At 32.9% G+C, this 22,337-nt stretch overlaps 1 long non-coding RNA gene across 2 annotated transcripts in view; it reads right to left on the bottom strand.

Annotated features, from left to right (window-relative positions):
• Positions 1-5,475: 5,475 nt before the first annotated feature.
• The window catches only part of LOC127549607 (uncharacterized), a 31,056-nt gene continuing 14,194 nt past the window's right edge, over positions 5,476-22,337 (bottom strand). For both annotated transcript variants that reach the window (XR_007950672.1, XR_007950673.1), the window contains 2 exons: positions 12,832-12,947; positions 5,476-12,658 (listed from right to left, as the gene is read on the bottom strand). This is a non-coding gene — a long non-coding RNA (uncharacterized LOC127549607). The remainder of the gene's footprint in view (positions 12,659-12,831; positions 12,948-22,337) is intronic.

Here is a 22,337-nt window from a genome sequence, read left to right as displayed (position 1 = left end):
AAAAGTTCCCTCTTATACATACCTAAACCTGCTGCTAGCTCTCATCATGATCTCACTGTCTCCTTATATTCTGATTCAATCACCCTTATTCTGATTTCACATTTCTCCCTTCAGTACTGACATTATAATTAGTTATTTATGCTGTATCTGGGCTTTAAATTCCTAAACTGCTTGACTGTTTCCACCATGCAAACCCTCTGTCTTTCATAACTCCCACCATCTGCCATCTTTACTCTTCCTTTTCCTTCTATAATTTATCCCTTGTTCGGTCAGCCAGTGCCAATACATATGGTCTGCTATTTATATTTTCAGACCACAAACCCATCCAAACTTTTGCCCTGACCTTATATTTCTATAGAATAGAAATTGATATTTATATGATTTCAGTAAGAAATAATAAAGGTCAAAGCAGGCAAACAATGTGATAATCTGATACAGGAACATAACCAAGATTGGTCTTTTTCATTCTTTCCTTTTCATATAAAAGAGAAGGATTTTTAAATTTTTGATTTCTCCTGAACAAAGAAAGAAAATATTTGCAAAAACAATTTTAACAAATTGCTTTCTCTATCAAAATACTATGTAACTACAATGTTTAAACAGAATGTCATAGCTCCCAGATTGAACAAAGTATATAAAGGATAGTACAAAAATCTTAGCATAGCTTTAAGCTTTAAAGTTGAGACAGAAATAGTGTTAATCTCTGAGAATGCAAATACAAGCAAAAATTGAAAGTCTTGCCTCTCAAACAACTTACATTTTGCTGGAGGGAAGAAAACACTTAAAAAAGGATGAAAGACCAGGGATGAAGAATACCTAACTGTGAAGAAGCAAACAGATATTCATAGGTAGTCCAAGTTTAATATGAGCATGACTGACAAAGATATCTCTTCAATTGAAAGTTTCAGGGAGGAACTGACCAATTGGAGGAAGAGATTATAGTTGAAGAGGCATTGCCAGTCTAAGAATGTCACTGGGATGGAGGTGGAGAAATGGTCTGGAAAGTGATAGGCTAATCTGAGTTTGAAGAATCATGTTATATGATATAAACACATTTCTTGATGATACTTTATATATGTGATGATACTAATAAAAATTTTAGGTCAGCACTAGGATCTCTGTTCAAAGCTGGTAAGTAATACAATAAAAACAAAGTCTCTTCAGGCAAAAAACACCCCAACAAAAACAATTAATTGTGCAATTCCCCAGTGAAAATAATAATCCTTACAGCCATCTGCTTGAAACACAATCACATATACCCTGGGACCAAATTCAAAAATGAAGACAAAACAGCAACACTGTCTAAGTATTGGATTCATGCCCAAAGTCCCATCACTTCTAAATATGGAGATAAATATTGAAGGTTCTGGAACATTTGGATAAACTGTCCAGATTGTAGCATTCTCATGATCTTGTTTTCCCACAACATGAATACACATGTCCAGGGAGCATTCTATGTCTCAAAATATCATATTCCATGCAAAACATACATCAGATAAATCAGGCTAAATTTAGTAGACAGAGAATTTTTGAGCTAAAAAGAATCTTAGACATGATCTACTCCAACTATCTTTTCCTTCCCCAAAAATGATCATAATTCAAAGAAGGGATATTGATTTTATTTCTTTGATCTAGAGAAAATGAAAAGTATTTATAATCATTTCATTGGGAAAATAGAAAAAATAGTAAAAACTAAAGTTGATAATTTATTTTGGTCTATTACTTATTTAGTATTAACTACAAATATTTGGAGGTGAGGAAATTTGAAATTAATGAATTTAATCTGAGTATATATTTTATAGAATAAGAAAAAGCTAGTGTAGGGAGGAAGAGAAAATGAATTTTGCTAACAATAGAATAGTTCCTATTTCATCAATAAGCAATTACATACAAACCTCTAGTCTTTGACAACTTTACTGAGAATAATCATTTATTTTGTTGGAGGGAGGAAGCATAATGCTTTTTTAATTCTTGTAAAACTATCAAAAAATCCAAAGAAGGAGCTCTATCCACCAAAGCAGGAAACTAACTGTCTTAAAAGAGTTACATGGAGCATTGATAGAATTTTAGAATTAATATGGCCATTTATTTCAACTTAATTAAAATCTTACTTTGGCATTTCACTATGTCTCATGTCTGAGGCCCAACTCAAATCCTGCTCTCTCAGAGCCATGATTAAATAAAGTTATTGGGATTTTAACACATGACAGTGAATTTATAAGATGCTAAAAGTATTTGAAGTCTTTAAGCAAAAGAAACAGCAATGCTTCCTACCTTGCTAATTTAAAATAGAAAGTTGCCAAATGATCAGATTTTAGAGTTCTTCTTTCACATTCCAGGTGAGCTTCTAAGTTTTTGATATGTTCTCCCAACCACTGAGATAACCTCCCCAGCAATAGCCCCAAAATATACAGAAAATCTCCATCTCCATAATTCCATGTACCAGATTTAGGGTTCATTTTATTGCCACTTGCCACAGGCATAATTTTTATTGCCCCAAGTGCATAAATGTAAAATTGTAACTTTATACCCTTTTCATGAAATATTCTCTGATAATTCTCAGCTCAAAATTCCCTTCATCTGATGTGGATTTCATATTCCTTGAGCATTTATATTTTAATTTGGACTATATGTACATATCTTTTCCTTGCATTATTGTAAACTTGTTGAGTGCATGACCTTTGTTTTCATTATCATAGTTTCACTATCATTCTCCCACCTCATCATGCCCTAACATCATACATTGTTCATTCATACACTTGAATGTTTGTGAAATGAATCATGGATTATTTTCTGTAATCATAACACTTTTTGTCTCAAGAATGAGGAACTAGGATTTTAAATAAATTGTATCTATAATGACTTGCTGCCAAATGGATGAGTGTTTTTCTCTGTCTTGATTGCTGATTTTAAGTTGCCATGAAGTCAGAAGGCTATTCATTAGTTGATCTTTTTTTCAAACATTTATATATCAACACTCATGGATTGAATCCTCAAATTGGATCTAATTCTCACAAATTCTTACTCTTTCCTCATTATTTGAGTCAATTGATTATATTAGCTCCTAGTAAAGGCATTTATTTATTAAGATGAAATAGTAAAAACAACAACTTTTAAAGCATTTGTTCGCATTAACCTAGGGCACATTTACTTGTAACTTTCATGGGAACAGTAGTCACAAATTTGGGGCTATAATGTAATAAATTAGGACCACCTTTAAGATATACCTGTGACAAGACAACTAAAAAGTCCTTCTCTCTTCATGAGTCTTCATACAGCTCCTTTTCAGTGCAGCTTCTGATAAATATCTGGTGCTCTTCTCTGCTGCCAGTGGTTCCATTTCTCAAAACTGCTTCTTTCCTAAAGTGTCTTTCTAAAGTGCATGTCTGTTCTCTTACTAGATGCAATATCTCCAAGCACTGGAATAGGTACACTTGAAAGTGATATGGGAATTGTGAAAAGTGAAAAGAAAAGCCCTTTCCTTCTCTTCAAGAGTAGTTCCCCCTCACAGAGAGGGCACCATTTTTCTCCTGTTCTGGATCTTGGCTTACTTTCTAGAACATTCTGGAACTCCTCAGAAATTAATTTATTTAAAGTCCCCAGGAATGTAACTTCTTATCTTCTTAACTAAGTCAGAGAAAAAAAAGTATCCCCATCTCATAAAGCAAAAAAGGAATTCAGTTATGTTCAAAGCAAAACCACTCTTTAGAAAGAACTGCCTTGGTGGGGTTTGCTTCCAACTCTATTCAATTAGGTAGTAAAATCAAGAACCCAGAAAATGGCAAACAGAAAAAACAATATCCAAAGCTGTAGATATTAGGATGTGCTTCCCTTCATCATTCCCTTCTAGTCCTCTCTTGAGTAGTTCCAAAAGAATGATGCCTTAGTGCACATCTCCTCTCTTTGCCAGTAATTGATACAGAAGGCTGACAGATTTGGGCAGTTAATAAAGTCACCCAAATGTTTAGAAAATTATTTGAAGAGTAATTGGTGTGTTTTGTAAATTCTGAATGAACAGGAAGTATTATTTGAGTGGAAAATACCTTTTCCACTTGACAGAAGAGAGGACATAAAGATTTTTTTGTAATTATATCTAAAATTAATTTCCTAACACAAGCTCTTCTCAACAATGTGTGTTTGCAGAATTTAATATGAAATGGTTAAAAGTTCTATCTGTTACAGTATTATAAGATAATAAGATCCTAGGACCTAAGGCTCATATATCTAGAGCTTGATGAGAGCTCACAGCTATTTTGTCTAATACTTTCATTTTACCTATAAGAAAACTGATAGTCATTGGGATTTAAATGTCTGACCCAAGATTGCACAAGAAGTAATGAGCAGCAGAGGGATTAAACACAAGTCTTCAGAGCCAGCAGTATTTGCTCCATGATAGATACAGTGTACAGGAAACCATAGTTCCTTTTTTATTTGAAAGTTTTTTTGTTTTGTTTTGTTTTATGAGTTTGTTTTGGGGAGGATGGGAATGTAGGGAGGGGGTAGAGGTGAGGGATTTCCCTTTGTGGTAAATCCAAATAGCAACAATTTCTGAGAACAATGAAGAATAATGAAAGAAGCTGTAAGAGAGAAGCATGACAAAAAAATGCTGTATGTGTAAACACTATCTTGCTGGAAGTAATGGGAGTTACAGAAAGAACCATCCCACTGGAATTATCAGAAAGAATAGTAGGTATAAAGAATAATACCCAGATAAATCTTCCAGGAAGATTATTTGTGAGAAAAACCTTCACCTTCAATATTATAAATGATTCAACAATTTACTTTAGATTGTTAGGACTATAAAGATTTGCAAGAATCATTATACCTAATATTTACTCATTGATATTATTCAATTTGTATTCAATTTTTAAATCAATTGAATTAAAATTTTTAAAATATTCCATTCTTATTTTCCATTTAAAAAACTTTCTTTCACAAATTGTGTGCTTGCAGGTAGAAAGCTTGTCATAGTATTCCAAAGGTTGTCACATAGGATATTTTCCCTAAGATACCTGATTGACAGAATATTAGCCAAGAGAATTGAGAAAATCAAACTACATCCAGGCACTTAAGGACATGGAACTCAGATAAAATTATTAATGGAAACATTTTTAATATCTTTTTATTCTACCCAAAAAAAGTGAAAATATCAATACTTACCCTCCTTTCTCTTCCAATATTTGGGAGTGTTTTATACACATATTTAACAGTCCCTGAAGGGAATATAGATAATTCATCTTTTCTTATTTTTATTCACTGCCTAGAATGAATTTTGAGACTCCAGAGAACTCTTCAGTGTATTCTGAAAGCATATGTCAATGGTTTCTCACTTTCACAGACTCTAAGGAAATATCAAAGGCTAAAACTGACCAGTCTAAGCTCAAGCTAAAAGAGCACTTAGGATAGTGAATCTCTCCCCCCAACACCACCAAATAAAAGGTCCAAAGATGAAAATGCATTTAAAAGAAGCAAAACTTTCAGTCAACAACATTTATTGAGTACCAAATATGAGCAAAACACTGTATGAGGCACTTATACAACATATGAGATTGTCATGCTAGCTTGGAGAAAAGACCAATGGCTCCTCCCATTAGAAAACCCTGTATTGTAAGGTTTTAATGATATGTATACGATACCTTCTATTATTTCTATGATTCAGTTGTTTCACAATTACTTAAGTAAGAATTATACAGTTTTCTTTTTAGTCAAAGCCTTTGCCTTCATTGGTATGCTAGGTGGTGATGACCCATCCTATTTTTTTTAAAGATAATTGGGTAATTCGCACATAACTGATTTTTAAAACTGATTTCTCTACAGAAGTACACTTCTTGCACTGATGAATTCTTCTGATCCAGTTAAACTAAGACTTAATCACTTTGGGATCAGAAGCAGAAGATTGGAAGAATTCTATGATCCATAGAATTCTTAGAAGCTATGGTCCTTTGATCATCAATCTAACATTCAAAAGGATCTTGGAAGTCATCTGTTCTAATACCCTTGCTTTACTGCTGAAGAAACTGAGGCTTAGAGAGGTGAATTAACCTCTCTAATCATACAGGAATCATACAGGAAGGAAGTGGCAGAGCCAAAATTTTATTCCCTCCTCTAACTCTAAATTCTATATTCTTTCTACTATACCATATTTAGAAAATTTAGTTTTGACAGATAATCTTCATTCTGCTCTTTTAACAGGGGAAGAAAAAAAATTGTTTCTGATTTTGAAGGTTATCATACCATCATAGCTTTATATGTGTAGTGATGAAATATATATAACCTAAAAACCATTTCAAGGGTCAAATAATAATCGAGAAATAATAATACTGCAAAAGTCTTAGAAGGAGAATCCAAGTCCTTATGCAAATTTTCCTATGTTGAAAAGAAAATATCAAATCATTATATCAAGGTGCCCTTAAATTGAAATTCAGGAGTCACAAGAAAAATAGTGAATGTTCACAATTCCACTTCCCCTGCTTCATGGCTTTGTTTAGAATTTAATAAAGGCACCTGTATTTCACCAGAAATAAAATTTTATTAATATCATGTCAAATGTTTTAAAATACATTTACCTTTTCTCTATATCATTTAGAAAACAATCCAAAAATTTTTTAATCATAACCAAGTTATTTTAAAATGTGAAAAAGCATATTTCTGATTATATAGCAGATGTATATATTCTCTAAATAAATGTTGTAGAACACCATCTGTTTGATATTTGATTCATTTCCATAGATGTAAATGTTCTGCCTTTGTTCTTTCATTAATGGTTTATGACAAATTTATGATGATATATTTTACAAAATGCTATACCAACTATGTATGACCTAGAGATACCCTGACAAGAAATCACTTGGCATGCGTAAATTTAAAAATGCATGTGACTCTCTCATTTACACTAGTCATCCCACTGCTTGAATAAATCTCTACAATTGAGTAGACCCAAGAGATCTATAAAACAAGACTACAAATTGTAGAGAGTTCACTACAAAAGCAAGTAAGTTTCTTTCCTCATCATTTCACATATGGGTTTATAGCAGTGCACAATCCTCTCAGTTAAGTCAGAAATTTAAGTTTAATGTCTAATATCTTTCAAGTCTTTCCCAGATCTAGCCAAGCCTGAAAGTATCCAATTTCTTCCTAACTGTGGACTTGGCTCAGTGCTTATCTAATGGATCTTCTAGCTCTGAGATTGTCTCTTGGGGTAGGGGAAGAAAACAAGAATATAAATGCCCACGTGATCATTTACTTTTAAGAGTGGGATATCCATATATATATATATATATAATATAAATACAAAGTTATGCTTATACTTAATAAAAATGAACTTAAAGTTACAATAATTGTAGGTAATTTATGTAATTTCAGCATTTCCCATCTAACATATAAAACTTTACATCACCCTTCAAAGAAGAGAGGATTTTCAGACAATTTGAAAAATTAGCATTATAGTATTTTATGTAACTCTTCTAACTGCTTTACCCCAATTTCTTGTCTGTTTAAATTTAATTAAATCTCTTTTTAAAGTATAGGAAAAGTCATACAACAAAGAAAAAGATTTTCCAAGTCCCCTTGAAAAAAATGTCTGATTGATATATATGTATGTATGTATATATATATATATATATATATATATATTTCTGGTTGAAAAATCTTTTAGGTTAAGAGTCATAAGCTACTGTCAATATTCACAAAGAGAGAATTATATTAACTTGAAAATTCAGATCAAAGTTTTCAGCTCCAGATGGACTTCTACAGTTAGAAAATAGCCCTCAAGGGAAAAAAAGTGACAAACTCATCATATGCCTGATGTCTATTAATGAAGTTTGAAAAGGGAAATTTGTCAAATTGACACACATATAATTATATACATCATAAATTTTGTTAATTAAAAATACTTGTTTGCTAGTTTCTGAAAGCTAATTAAAAATTTCTATTTTTAAATGAAAGTACTTTTCCTTAAACATTTAATAAAATGGATATAACTGCAAAGTATCATATCACATTAAAGAAAGTTTATAAATCCCAAAATGAAATCAACATTTTATAAAGTTTTAAAGAAGACTGAGAGCTGTTATTTCAATATGCACTAGATCAGCTCAGGAATGACCAGATTACAGCAATGAAAACTAATTGCCCCTACTCTTAAAAAAATCTTCTTCCCAGAGAAAGTTGAGCTTGTGCGATAAATACTTTCCTCTGCCTTCCTACACTGTTCCAAGGTACAGCAAATTTAAGTAAGCATCCTGGCCCCTGGCCCTACTCCTTGAGGATTCTTCCAAATGTACATTACTACAGTGATGCAGAACATTTAGGGAGCCAATGGGAAGGGGAAAGTGACTCTTTCAAATGCTAATTTAAAAGAAGAAAAAGAAAAAAAGGCATGGCTTTTATAAGCCTCTATAAAGAGGTTTATATAATGTCAACAAGTGATAAATACACTCATATTCTGGCCATCAATAGCACTGATACTTCACCAAGACAATAGCATAGGATTCATCCTGCCTTTTTTTTTTTTAACATAGTCCTAAACTGTTACTCTTTTATGACTTTTTTCCCTTTAATTGTATTTGTTTGTGCCTATATGAGGGGAGAAAACAATAAAGGAGAATGGGGGGAGAACACAGTATGATTGTCCCCAGAGTTTCTACACCCTGGTTCTATACCCACTAGTTTTTAAATTTAAAAATATGAATTCAATCTCTAAAAGCATCAGTGCTTGACTTCTAATTGACTAGGGTCTGAGATTCTCCCTTCATAACAGCCTACCAAAATATAGAGACATAAGCATTCCCAGAGTTGAACAATGGGAAAAGCTAAAGCTCTCAGTTAATAGCCCTTACCTTTGAAATATCCTCCACTTCTTGGTGCAGTCATGTGATTTGAGGCCCAATGTAGTATTTGGCTGTCCCATACACATGCTTGCTGCTCAGTCTATCAATCATCTATTCATCACACCTTTTCCTCTTCAGTCATGCCCCTAACAGACTATTTAGAGGAAGATTTTAAAATTTAGCATATACATTATTCAATTGCATATGGACTAAATACAATCCAGCCTCCTTGGTGAATGCAAAGCAATGAACTAAAAACATGAATGAGTCCTTTGTCCAGACGAACTAGACAGCCAAAAGTTCAGATGTCAGCTGTAGGTGGCAGTCAAATAATCTTGGAAAGAAAAACTTCTTTCTTTTCTTTCTCTAACCTTTCTCCCACCCCTAATTTCACTTCTTACTCTTCTCCTTTTGCCTTTTCTTGCTTCCCTTTTTTAAAGCTTATTTTCTTACTATGCTTCCAGTCTGAGAGTGACACCCACAGGCATTACTCAGCCCTATCAATGATATTCTTGGTTACTTATCTAGGATAGCCTTCTCCATTCTACTGAAGATTTTCAATAAGCTTCACTTCACCCAGATAAGGGAAGAGAAAGGGGACAACAATGGGATAGTTAAAAGGGAGAACACAAAGTGTAGCTAATGCTCCTCCAGTTACTTTTCCTTAATCTTGTTTCTTAACTCAGAAGAATAGATGTTTTATAGTTCTAAGATATTTCTATAGATTTTCAAATTATTGGGAATCTCTTTATCAAGAAACTATTTTTACAATTTTTGTATAAAAGTATATAAATGTCTTAAATAGATTAATTACTAACTTAAATAGCCTTTACATTTTTATGGAAATATTTTAACATTTTCAAAGATTTTTTTCATTTTTAAACATTGGTATCTCTCTTCTTAGGGGCAGCTAGGTGGTGCAGTAGATAGAGTACCATGCTTTGGAGTCAGGAAGATCTGAGTTCCAATCTGAACCCAGGTATTTACTAGCTGTGTGGTTCCGGGCAAGTCACTTAACCTTCTTGCCTCAGTTTCCTCATCTGTAAAATGAGCTAGAGAAGGAAATGGTAAACCACTTCAGTATCTTTGCCAAGAAAACCCCAAATGGAATAATGAAGAATCAGATATAACTGAAAACACATCCTTTTCATAAGCACTTATAGATCAGCAAGCTCTTTTAAATGATATAGGATCAAATGAGACATTTTTCTGTTTCTCTGCCACATAGAGTAGTTGGTTTCACCAGCAATTCATTTCTGTACATTTGATACAAAAAGTCCCTTTAATCCTTCACCTTTTCTATGCTTTTCCCAAGATGAATATATTGTTCACATTTACCTTGATTAAAAAAAAAAAAAAAACTTTGATGCAAGCTTTATTTAATATAATTAGGTTACCTCTTAAAGGCAAATTAATGTAGTTTTGTCTACAACCCCAAGTATACTACCTTTCCCAGTGAAAATCTGAAAATCCCCCATTTCTAATTCTTGCTGGGAAAATTCCTTTTTCTATTTCTTCTCTTACAATCATAGCCTTTGTAATTGAGATTATCGTGCTTTAAGAACTTTATGTGATAAAAAGTGCTATTATGGGAAATGAGAGCTACTTTCTTGGCTTGGTGGAAAAGGGCAGGCTTTAGGTTTTTTGAACTTCTTGACTAAATTTGGCTCCCAGATGCTTGGTTTTTTTTTTTTCTATTATGATTTTCCATTCAGCTTACATTGCATGGGTATTAACCTCAATTCTGGTTTTTCATTTTGCTGTAATGCTTTTTATCCTGGATTTGACAGTAATATTAAATATGCACCTGGTAGAATTCACCATTCTGTCTTTGTAATCTGCTGCCATGCATTCTAATTAAAATTTTTAAATCCTTGATACCAAATGCACCCATGATAAACATTGTAATAGTTCACAATAGGGCACAAACAATATAAGTCAAGTAACAAGCTACAAATCTCACAAATAGAAAATCATTTTCTGAGTGTTAAGAGTCTGCTTTCAGCATCAGGACCATATAACAAACCATCACCTTTTCACTGATAATGGAGTATGGTTACTGAAGATTTGTAATTTGTCATCTAAAACAAGGCCTTTGACATTCTATCGTTTTGTGTAGAGTCCCAAAAATAAACATCAAACACATTATAGTAAATACCAAGTTTACAGAAGTATCAATAGTGTTGCTTTTCGTTCCTAAGCAATCCTCATTTCCAACTCTTCTTTCCAATATCACAGCCTCATTAACATTAGTCTTTGGTTTTTTCTGAGTATACCTTTGGCAACTAGTTTTCCCAATCTGCTTGATCATTTTATATTACCTCTTTAAAATAACATGCTTGATAAGACAAAACTCTAAAAACTGAAGATGGATATCACCCTCAAATCCCAAATGATATAAAATACCTCCAACAATTTAATAATTCTAGCTAATATATTAAATAAACAACTTTCACATTGCAAAAATGTAACTACCTAAACTGTTATATCAATAGCACTCTAAAACTCTGTGTCAATTAGTGCTTGAGAGTAATGTTAAAACCAGTGCAAAATTGAAATAGCATCATCTAGAGCACTCTTAAAAATGGGTAAAGCAAGAATACCCTGGCATATCTGCTGGTTTATTCCAGTCTTGATAACTACAGGAAAAAAAGTTTCAGTTTGTGAAAAAGTTTGCCCACCCACCCCTTCCCCAGGCTCCAAAACAGATGACTAAAGAAATTAAATGAGATTATCACTATTTAGTAGTGACTCACCACAAACTGTAACTGGTGACAAGACCCAAGACAGAGAGTTCACTAAATTTCACTGCTCAACAACAAAGGCTACTAAGCCATGAGATGAATAAAACTGAGTACAATTTAGTGCAACCATTTAAAGTTTCCTTTCCCTCCCTCCCCCAATTATTTTATTTTGAATTTACAGGATCTATTGCCCCATTTTGAATTCTAACTCTTGAGGCTGAAAATCGTGCCCAGCAAATGCTTTGGCACAAATGTTTGGAAAAACATACAGCATTTCTGAAAGAACTTGCCCACTTTCTCATCTTTTAAAGGATGCTAAATTCAAAACATCCATTATCCTCATTGAGACTATACTGTCAGGTGAGTCTGTTCTTTTCTTCATTTTTTATTCTCCACCAATGGTGGTATAACAAATATAGGTGAAAATGTCTAAAAACCTGCATGAACAACTTTACATTTGAAACCATATCTTAAAAGAGAGCTCAGCTTCCAAAAGCACTTAATCTGCAAACTTTAGAATTTTTGGACATAATTTTAATTCAATATGATGATATAAAGGACTGCTAAATATTAATCAAAGTATGCTTCCATTCAGTTCAAAGTGCATCTTTGTGTTGATCCCAAATGCACTGGGTAATCAGTACAACCTGTTCACATAGAAACAGTTCAGGCATTTAGAAATAAAAATAGGAAATCAACCTAATAGTTGCTTTAATTCATTTTATAAATAAGCAACTGAGAATTTTGCTCCAAGTGGCTGCTGCTGTAGCCCATTCCATAAATGGCATTCTCCGCAGAATAAGGCACAATATGGTACGAATGCAGCTCTTCATAATAGAGTGATTGAGAGCAGCATTCTTGTACCATAAACTTCAGCCGTTTTCTTGTATCAGAATAAGCAGTCCTATAACAGGGAGCTTCCTTAAAGTATTCATAACTCTCTTTCTCTGTCTCCAGGTGGATCTTCCTCAACAAATTGTTGATCAACACAGACCTTCGAAGATAGGTTTCAGGGTCTTCAAGAAACCTGAGCTTCTCTAGTGAAAGTTTTAGAATGCAGGTCCGGTCTTCTGGTAATATCAGGTGCTACAAGGAGAAAACAATCAATAACCATCTTAGAAGAGGGAACACTCAGATTTTCCTACTGAGAACAAGGTAAATATGAAAGTAGTCAGTATAAGGAGCTTCCAATGAAGAAATTTCTTCCTATCAACCAAGACAGATGAGCATTTGCTCAGCACATGCATGAAATTACTCACTTTTGGAAAATACCCATTGTAATCTTGATGTAAATCTTCTTCTTCTGCATATTTCCTCTTAAAATAGGCTACTTTCGACGTCGTTAATGTAGATGGTAATACGTTTACTGGAGGAGCTGCATAAATGAAAAAGTGGAAAGAAATTGTTGGGATGTAAGAATAAAAATTTTTATAAGATGTGAAAGTTCTGATGTTTGAAAAGAAAGAATTTGTGTTATAAAACTATGAAGTCAAATTTTCAGAATGCTAGACAAAGTAAGAAGGACAAGTTTTGGGGAATTATAGAAGCAAAACAAAATGATGTAACCATTTCTGTCTCAAAATTGATTAATCAGGCTAAAATGAGTGAATTTAATTTTTGCCAGCCCCAGTTTATCACTTTACATTGTACCCCATAGATCATACTCAAAATCCATAAGTGGTTCACAAAGTCCAGTGACAAAAAATCAATTAAACACGGGTTTTTGGTTTGAGTTTTATTATATAGTGTTATGATATGGAATCAAAGGAAGTGGGTTCAAATACTATCTCTTCTACCATGGCCAATCAACTTTAACAGAAATTGAGCCTTAGCTTCTACTTCTATAAAAAGAATGGCATGGACTCCTTGATAGCTAAGGTCTCTTCTAGATTTAAATCTGTAATTTTAAGATCTTAGAAGTTTAACAACTGAACTTTGAGTCTATTTAGTGCTGCTGAATTAGGTAATGGGAACTTACTATAAAGTTTACTCTTACTTCAAAAATATTTATTTTCATCGATCCTCTAAGATAGGTGCAGACCTTTTCAACTGAGGATATTAAACATATTTTTAAATGTATTTCTTCCATTTTTTAAAGTAATGTAGTAGGTATGATGAAGGACAGGGTCAATCCTATCATATCAGAAGAATATTACAATGCTTCCCAATCTCCAATAGTCTTTTGTAATGTCTCAATTGATAGATGACTCCCTATAGTTTGAATAGGAATAAGAAAGCTAGAGAAATCTGCCCCTCTTCCTCCCAGCTTCTGCTAGTATTTGTTGTCCCATGGACAATGAATACAGGGGGGAAGCTTCCTATTATAGAAAAACATAGGATAAAACTCAGTTGATTCAATACTACAAACCCTGAGGAAGTCCTTGAATGTGTTCACTTTCCAAACTGAGCTTTCTTTCAATGAGAGATTATATTATCTCTCAGAAAGAGCTGAAAAGGGACAAATGTGGCTAAGAACGGGACATATTTTGATTGGAAGTAGTAGATGAAAAATCTGGAGTTGGGGTCCTTGACCTCTCCTGTTTGTTTGTTTTTCCCTGCTTAAGGGCCACTGAGGAAGCCTAATAGTTCTCTTCCTACCTCTCATTCTCCTCTCTCTCCCCTCATCCTTTTCTTCCTCTCTTTTTATTTTTTCTTTTAGTTTCTGTTTCTTTCTTCCCCTTCATTTCTCTCTCTCTCTCTCTCTGTCTCTCTGTCTGTCTTTCTTTCTCTCTCTTATGAATACACACACACATACATACACTGTTTTGTCTCTTTCTCTTTCCTCCTTCTAGATGTACTGGGAATCCTCCTGGGATTAAGAGAGCTATCAAATGATTAAATAGGATGGACTTGACTTTACTCAACTATGAGGTGATTCAAGGCAAGTGCAATAGACTTGTAATGGAAAATTCCATCCACATTTAAAGAACTATGGAGACAGAATATGGATCAAAGCATAGTACTTTCACCTTTGTTATTGTTGTTTGCTTGCTTTTTTTTCCTCTCTTGTGTTTTTTTTTCACTTTTGACCTAATTTTTTCTTGCACAGCACTGACAAATATGGAAATTTGTTTAGAAAAATTGCACATATTTATCATATATTGGATTACTTGATATCTTTTTCTTTACTGAACAAAGAATTCTATTATATTTCTATAGTAAATATTGAACACTACTAAATGTTTGTCCTTCTAGAGCAAAACTATGTAATTATATTGTGGGTTCAACTTTACTGATGCTAAGACCAAAGTAAAAGATCTTAGAAATCCTGATAGTTCAACCACTATTAGGAGCTGGGGATCACCACCCACTCCCAGTCTGCCAGATTATTAACAGTATCTTTGTTGTCATGGGCTAATAAGGAGCTATTATTTTCTTCACTTTAGGAAAGTGATGATATCAATTTGCATCCCCTTCAATGAAGTCTAATAATTCTCTACTGTAGTAAGACCAAATCCAGGACCATATTTACAGGGTGTTCAAAAATCTTAAGGTGGTTTTAAGACTTTTGGAAACCCATATATAGACAAGATGTCAGTCAGTTAATAAACATTTGGTAATATTTTACTAGCTAGAAAAGCACTGTGATAAGCACTGGGAACACAGAGAAAGGCAAACTATGGTTACTGTCCTCATGGAGTAAAGAGTCCAACAGAAGAGACAGCAAACAAATACTAGGCAATGAAGAAAGAGAGAGAGAGAGACAGAGAGAGATAGAGAGAGAGAGAGAGAGAGAGAGAGAGATAGTATAAATGAAAAATCATCTCAAAGAGAAATCAATCAAATTGCTTCATGACCTTTCTAATTACATGCTTTTTAATCACACACTTTATCCATGTATGCTAAGGTACCACTAACCTAGTTTATTTGCTGTTCCTCACCCAATATTCTCGCTAGCCTCTTTGAATTTGTACTGGATGTTTCTTGTGCCTGGAATGGTTTTTTTTGTTTGTTTACATGCAATTGAGCAAAAATTAAATTAAATACTAAAAAATATTCAAATCCCATATTCCATCAGAGACCTTTTTGTTTCCACATTACTTATCTTTGATAGTCTTCTGTTGAACGCTATTTTCTATTTGTACCATATATATATATATATATATATATATATATATATATACATATAGATATATTGTACAAGATATATATATACATATATGTGTGTGTGTGTGTGTGTGTAGCTTGAACATGTATGTTGTCTCCAGAATTTGAATTAAGATTCAATGATGAAAGCTTGAAAGTAGGGACCAATGTTTTTTTTTGTTGGTTTTTTTTTTTTGGGGGGGGTGTCTTTCATTATATTCCTACTGCTTAAAATAGTGCCTGGTATCTGAATAGCTTAATAAATGGTGACTACCATTCTATACCACATAATAGTAGAGGCTTGACAAAGGCTCACAAGGATTAAGAGACTTAACCACAAAACATAATTAATGTGAGATATGGTATTTGAACCCAGCTTTCTGACTGCAGATTCAATTCTCTAAATATCATTGCCCCTTAAGTTATTATGAAAAAAATAATACAGTAACTTATCTAAGTTTAGCCTGGCTTTGTTACAAAAAGTGAATAACTAAACTGTTATATTCTCATATGAAACATTGTCATTGTGGAAGGCTCTAGAATACTTAAGAAAGAGTCAGGTTTGGTGTTTTTACTGTAGGCTTTTACAGTTTTCAAAACCGTTTGAAAGGAGTTCCCAGTTTAAACTCTGGGTGGTGCTGCTGACCCAGAGTAGCCAATCTCAACAGCAAAGGAGCATTTTCTTTTTCATGAAAGTTACTATGTTCAGAATACAAAAGCAATCCTGGTACAATAATCAGTCAGATCAATATGGAGCCAAATTGGAAAGAAAAATTCATTTTCATTGTATGTATTATGTATGCACATATATAGTGTTGTCAATGTATTTTGTGTCTTTGAGTATATTTATATATTGCATTCTATTTTCATATTGTTTATATTTGTGTGTATTGTATGTATTTACATATATTTAATCCAAGTAAGAAATTATCTCTCTGTTCAAATAATTTAATTTATAGTATTTGAGGCTTTCCTTAAACACTAATTAAGAAATTTCATAAAAGAAAATATAATAAATCTTAACACAAATTGCTATCCATCTTTTTTTAATTCTCTTGTTTTCTTTCTGGTTCTCCCCTGGTACCTTTTTGTACTTATGTCATTTTTAAAAAGCCATTAGAAAAGGCATAAAAAAAGTATGTGAGTCATTCCAAATTTTCTGTGTTGTAACAGGGAATGGCAAGTAATGATGCTTTAAAGTTAGGAGTTAGCATGAATTTTAGGGAATTTAGAATTTCAGCCTAATGTGACTAATAGCTTTCATGTCTAAAGAAGTAGCATTGATCATTCTCAATTGACTCAAAACTAGTAAGTGCTGGTTTCTATAAGCTCTCAATGAATTAAATGTTCTTTGATCCCATTATAATATCAGGCATGATTTCTACGATTGAAGCTCTCTCTTGAAGTGAAAAATCATCTTTTTTTTTTACTACATTCTTTCCTTCCCTTTATTTATTCTACAGCATTTATCTTCACAGAGAATGACAGTTAAAGACAAAAAGGGAATGAAGGAAGGAAGGAAAGAAAGAAAGAAGGGAGGAAAGGAAGGAAGGAAAGAAAGAAAGAAGGAAGGAAAGATAGAAGGAAGGAAGGAAGGAAGGAAGGAAGGAAGGAAGGAAGGAAGGAAGGAAGGAAGGAAAAAAGGAAGGAAGGAAGGAAAAAGAAAAGAAGGAAAAAAGGAGAAAGTAAAGGATGGAAGGAAGGAAGGAAAGAAAGAAGGAAGGAAGGAAGGAAGCTTTAATCAAGCAGGTGGATTTAGGTTTTTTTTTTTTTTTTTTTTTTTTTTTTTGGTTCTATGGTCTCAAAAGACAACTTTTTGGAGATGAAGGAGGGGTTGGTTTAGGATTTTTTTTTTCATTTTTTAATATAATTTTAATAGATAAACATAGCATTGTATCACAAAGGGTAGGTGAAAAGTAAAAAAAAAATCATCTAATGAATCAATCGTTCTATTTAGAAGCAGAACAAATAATAAATTCAATTTTTTTCATACTAAATCAAGTGATTATTTTATTGTCACACAGACAAGGTCAGTAAGCATTTTAACTAAATTATGAAAATCATTCTTCATTTAGAGTTCTCTGTAATAAAAAGCATCAAAGATTATCAGAACCAGAATATTCATTTTTCACTGATAATCCCGTGGAACATGAATATTAAAGATGTACAGCATGAGATAAAGTTGGGAAAATGAGAAGTGCCTCAATTTTGCTGGAGATGTCAATATTATCCCTGTTCCCACCTACTAACTAAAACTCTGTTAGTTTTTTTCCCATTTATGAAAAGGGAAGCAGAATCACATGAGAGAACTGACCTCTTATCAAAAGACCTAAGTTCTAAACCTAATTTTCCTATTTACTTCCTAAGTGATGTTCAATGAGTCCCTTGGATTTGGGGGCTTTCAGTTCCCTGATCTATAAAATGGGAGGCCTGAACTAATGATAATGGCACACATTTATGTAGTGTCTCAAAGTTTGCAAAGTAGTAAATGATTATATTCTGTGTGAGACTCAATACAAACCTGCAAGATAAGTAAGGACAGGTATTATCATTCCATTATAGAGGAGCTTCTTTAAGATGCTTTTTAGCACCAGGTCTTATAAGTACAGGACATTATGACTAGTTGAAAGGCATTTCCTTGCAAATTCAGGAAAAAACCAACTGGATGGCATCTTTGGAAAGCAACTGTCAAAGAAACATATTGCTCTAGTTCATAAGTGACAACTACAAGAAGCATTGTGACTTCACAAGTCAAGATTACATGATGATGCCAGCCTTTTCTGGTCAAACTTCTGTCTGAAGACATTTCCTATTTAACGAATGTATCTAAGTGCATCCAAGCAGGGATGGTATGGAACTGAAGAAATTAAATCCTGAAAGCACACATCAAAGAGCCAAAAGTCCCATCTTGTCCTATCAACCTGAGCAAGACACTGAAAACACTTCTGGAGATGATGGTCCAGATGAGCATCCCTGAGGACAGCTGGAATGCTAAAAAAATCTTCACAGCTGGCACAAATTCCACAACATCTTTCTTGCAGTTTTAATAGTTGATTCTGGCATTGAATTTTAAGGGATATTTTCCATTCTCAGCCTAAATATACCAGAGATCAGGTTCATATGGCTGAGTTAGTAAATCATAAAATCTTACACTGTGGGTTGTAGCCCTATACTGAATATGGGAGTCACACAAAATTTGACAACCATAAAGATATCAATTGTCTGACAAGATTTAATTCCTTATATAAAAAACAAGCACATTTTTCATTAGGATGCAAATTTGCTTTCATCTTTAATAAATGATAAAATTATATGTATACCAAAGAATTGTTTTAATATGATTTATCATTTATGTATCTATTTTATATACCTATATACTCAGATGTTGCAAGTAGAAAAATTTTCAGAAGTCCTACTCTAAAGAATCTTAGACATCATTTAGTTACAGGGGTAAGATGGTGTAATGATAGGGGACTCGATTTTTTTCAACATTATATCATTTTAAATATACAGCTCTTTGAGATAGAGAAGTACAACTGTTAGTACCCCCTTTCCACAAATGAGGAAATTGAAACTGAGACATAAAGTTGCTTTCTCAAGATAACACAGAAGTGGAATTTGTCCTATGACACTGCTATCTCTCAATAATGTTTGCAGAACCTATGACATGGTTGCATATTTAGAAACTCAAAGATATATCAGAGATTATCTAGTCCTTGATTAACTTTTAAACTTTTAAAGCCCTTTATGAACATATTATTCAATTCTTAAGAGATTAGGGAACTGAGTCCTAGAGAGGTTGAATAACTGTCTCAAACTATAAGAACAATCAATAGAAAAACTAGCAAAGGAATCTAGATCTCTAGGTTTGTACATAGGCCACTGTTTTTTTTTTCCATTATAATACACTGTTTCCCTTATATTATAATTACAAATATTTACTAGTCCCCCACTAAAAGCCAAGAAGGAGATGACCCTGGGTTATCTAAGTCATGTCTATAGGTCTGTCAACAAACAACAACCCAGTACAGTTTAGAGAATTTAATTGCCAAAGTTCTAACACATAATTTTTTTGGCGACTGTCTATGCTGAAGAGAATTTCCATACTGCTTGAAAAAAGAGATGTTTTGAAGAGTATCATAATATTAAACATTTAAAACTGGAATGAACCATAGAAATCTTCTAGTCCTACCTCCTCATTTTAAATTTGGTATAACTGAATATCCTGCACCATCTAACAATGCATCTTTTGCTATAATGTGCCAATCTGCCATCTTAAGGCAGTCCTGTGACCTCCAAGACTGCTGCACTTTTAAGCAGTAACTCTGAGAGTAGAATCTCTGGCAAAGTTCCAAAAGGCACCCCATTTTTTGGGAAGGCTGAGCGACCCTTTGATGTGAAGTGAATCCCCGCATCTCTCAGTGATGACTGCAATTCTGAAAACCTCTTTTATTGTTTTAGGTAAATCATGACTCTCAGGGTAGCATGAGGCCTAAGAATTAGAATGATGCAGAGTCTAGAAAAATAAAACAGAAGACAATTGTAGAGCAACCTGGATTCCCGAGGGGAAGATAATTATGAAGTGAAAAGGGGAACTCCTGACCTGCTGCTACTATTTAATAAAGCACAAAAGAAAACAGGAAGAACTCTAATAAAAAGACAATGGAAGAATGAATAAGAAAAATAAATTTTAAAAAATGATGCATACAAGAAACATTTTTAAAATTAAGAAACATATAGAGTAAAAATAAGGGGATGGAGCAAAATAAATTATGTTTCAAACAATTCTTTTTTAAAAAGTGTTTCAGATATAGCAACAATAAAAATCAATAGTGTCAACATAAGTAAATAGGGAGACTATGTTTTATTTAAAGGGACCTAGCACAGACAAAGAAAGAAATAACAATAAAATTCTATAGTCACTAAATAGTATAGATATTGAATCCCTTACATAAAAGCTAAGTGAATTGCAAAAATCACTTTGAGAGTAACACAATAATAACCTGAGAATTTAATATACCTTTCTCAAAGCTAAATAAACACAATATAAAAATAAACAAAAATAAAAGTACAGAACTGAATGAATGATTAGAAAAATTAGATTGAATTAACTAGCACTTTTGTAAGGAAATTCTAAAATACATATGTATGTGTGTGTATACACTGTGTGTGTGTGTGTGTGTGTGTGTGTGTGTGTGTGCATACACCTGGTACAATTTAATTGTCAAAGATCTAACAGATGATTTTTAATATGCATATATATAAGCAATTTTTTTTCCATGTGCCCAATACGTGACAGAATTTAGCCATGTGCTAAGGCATAAAAAGTAATAAACACATAAAAATCAGAAATAATTAGCACACTTTATAGAGCACAAGGCAAAAATGATTGCAACAAAATATCAATAAATTAGAGTGCTAAATGGGCATTAAATTAATGACAATCTGAATGAGTCAAAGAATTCTCAATAGAAGCAATAAATAATTATATTTAAAAATTAAAACAATGAGAAAACATGACAAAAATTATAGTCAAAGGAATAATTCTTAAAGAGATATCTATATCTACATAAGAAGAAAATATAAAAATCAATGAACTGGAACAGGTTAAAGGAAGGGGAGAAGTTGGTAAAGTAAGTCTTTAATAAATTTTGTGAATAACATTATCAATTTGATGAGATTACAGTGTGTGCCCCTTTGTATAAAGGCATCAGAAAGGCACCTCCTATGGAGATAGACAAGAGCACTGGTATTTCGCTAAGTAAACACATGAGACTCTTCTGATTGGTTCTCAGTAACTTGGGTGTCTTCAAAGTGATTGATGACTAAGAATCAGGCATATAGACTCATGTCAAAATTAATAAATCCTTTCTTTCATGTTGTCTATAAAATTGAAGTGGTCATATTTTGTTCTCTCTCTGTCTCTGCCTCTCTAAAATATTAAAAATGCATATTTTGTCATTAACTTGCATATATATATGCAAGACATATTAAATATTCTTTATTCTTTATAAATAAAGCATAATCTATACATACACATACATACATATATATCCTACTCTCTTCTTATAGATATACATGAAGGCAAATAATTAAGAGTTCTTCACTGCCTATAGTTGGCCCACACCAATACAATAAAAATGAGATATTTTTATTTTTGATATAAATATAATATAATGCTATGTAATCACATAAATAATAAAATAATGTGCATATATTAATTTATATATTTAATACTATTTATATATTTAGAGCCACCATCAAATTCCTAGGGAGTATCTTATGGAACTGGAAAAAGTAAAAATAGAATTCACTTGGAGCAACAAAAGACCTATAATTTCAAAGGAAATAATGGTTAAAGGTTTGAGTAGAACAATAGTATAACCAGGCCTACAATCAATCTGTAAACATTTATTAAGTGCCCACTATGTATCAGGCACCATTCTAAGTACAGGAAAGAAAAAGAGGCAAAGGACTGTCCAGACCTTTGTGGAGCTCACAATATAAAGGGGAGGAGAGAAAATAAGCAAAGATAAAAAAATATATAAAAGCAATCTATATACTAGATACATATGAAATAATTAAGAGAAATTAAAAGAGATTTCCTGTAAAAGATGGGATGTTTGTAGAGACTTAAAAAGGAATCCAGATAATGAAATGAGAAGGGAGAGCATCCCAG

The sequence above is a fragment of the Antechinus flavipes genome, chromosome 2 (genome assembly GCF_016432865.1).
Source record: "Antechinus flavipes isolate AdamAnt ecotype Samford, QLD, Australia chromosome 2, AdamAnt_v2, whole genome shotgun sequence".
NCBI classification, from domain to species: Eukaryota; Metazoa; Chordata; class Mammalia; order Dasyuromorphia; family Dasyuridae; genus Antechinus; species Antechinus flavipes.
The sequence above is the reverse complement of the archived record's forward strand: the minus strand, read 5'-3'. Positions and strand labels throughout refer to the sequence as shown.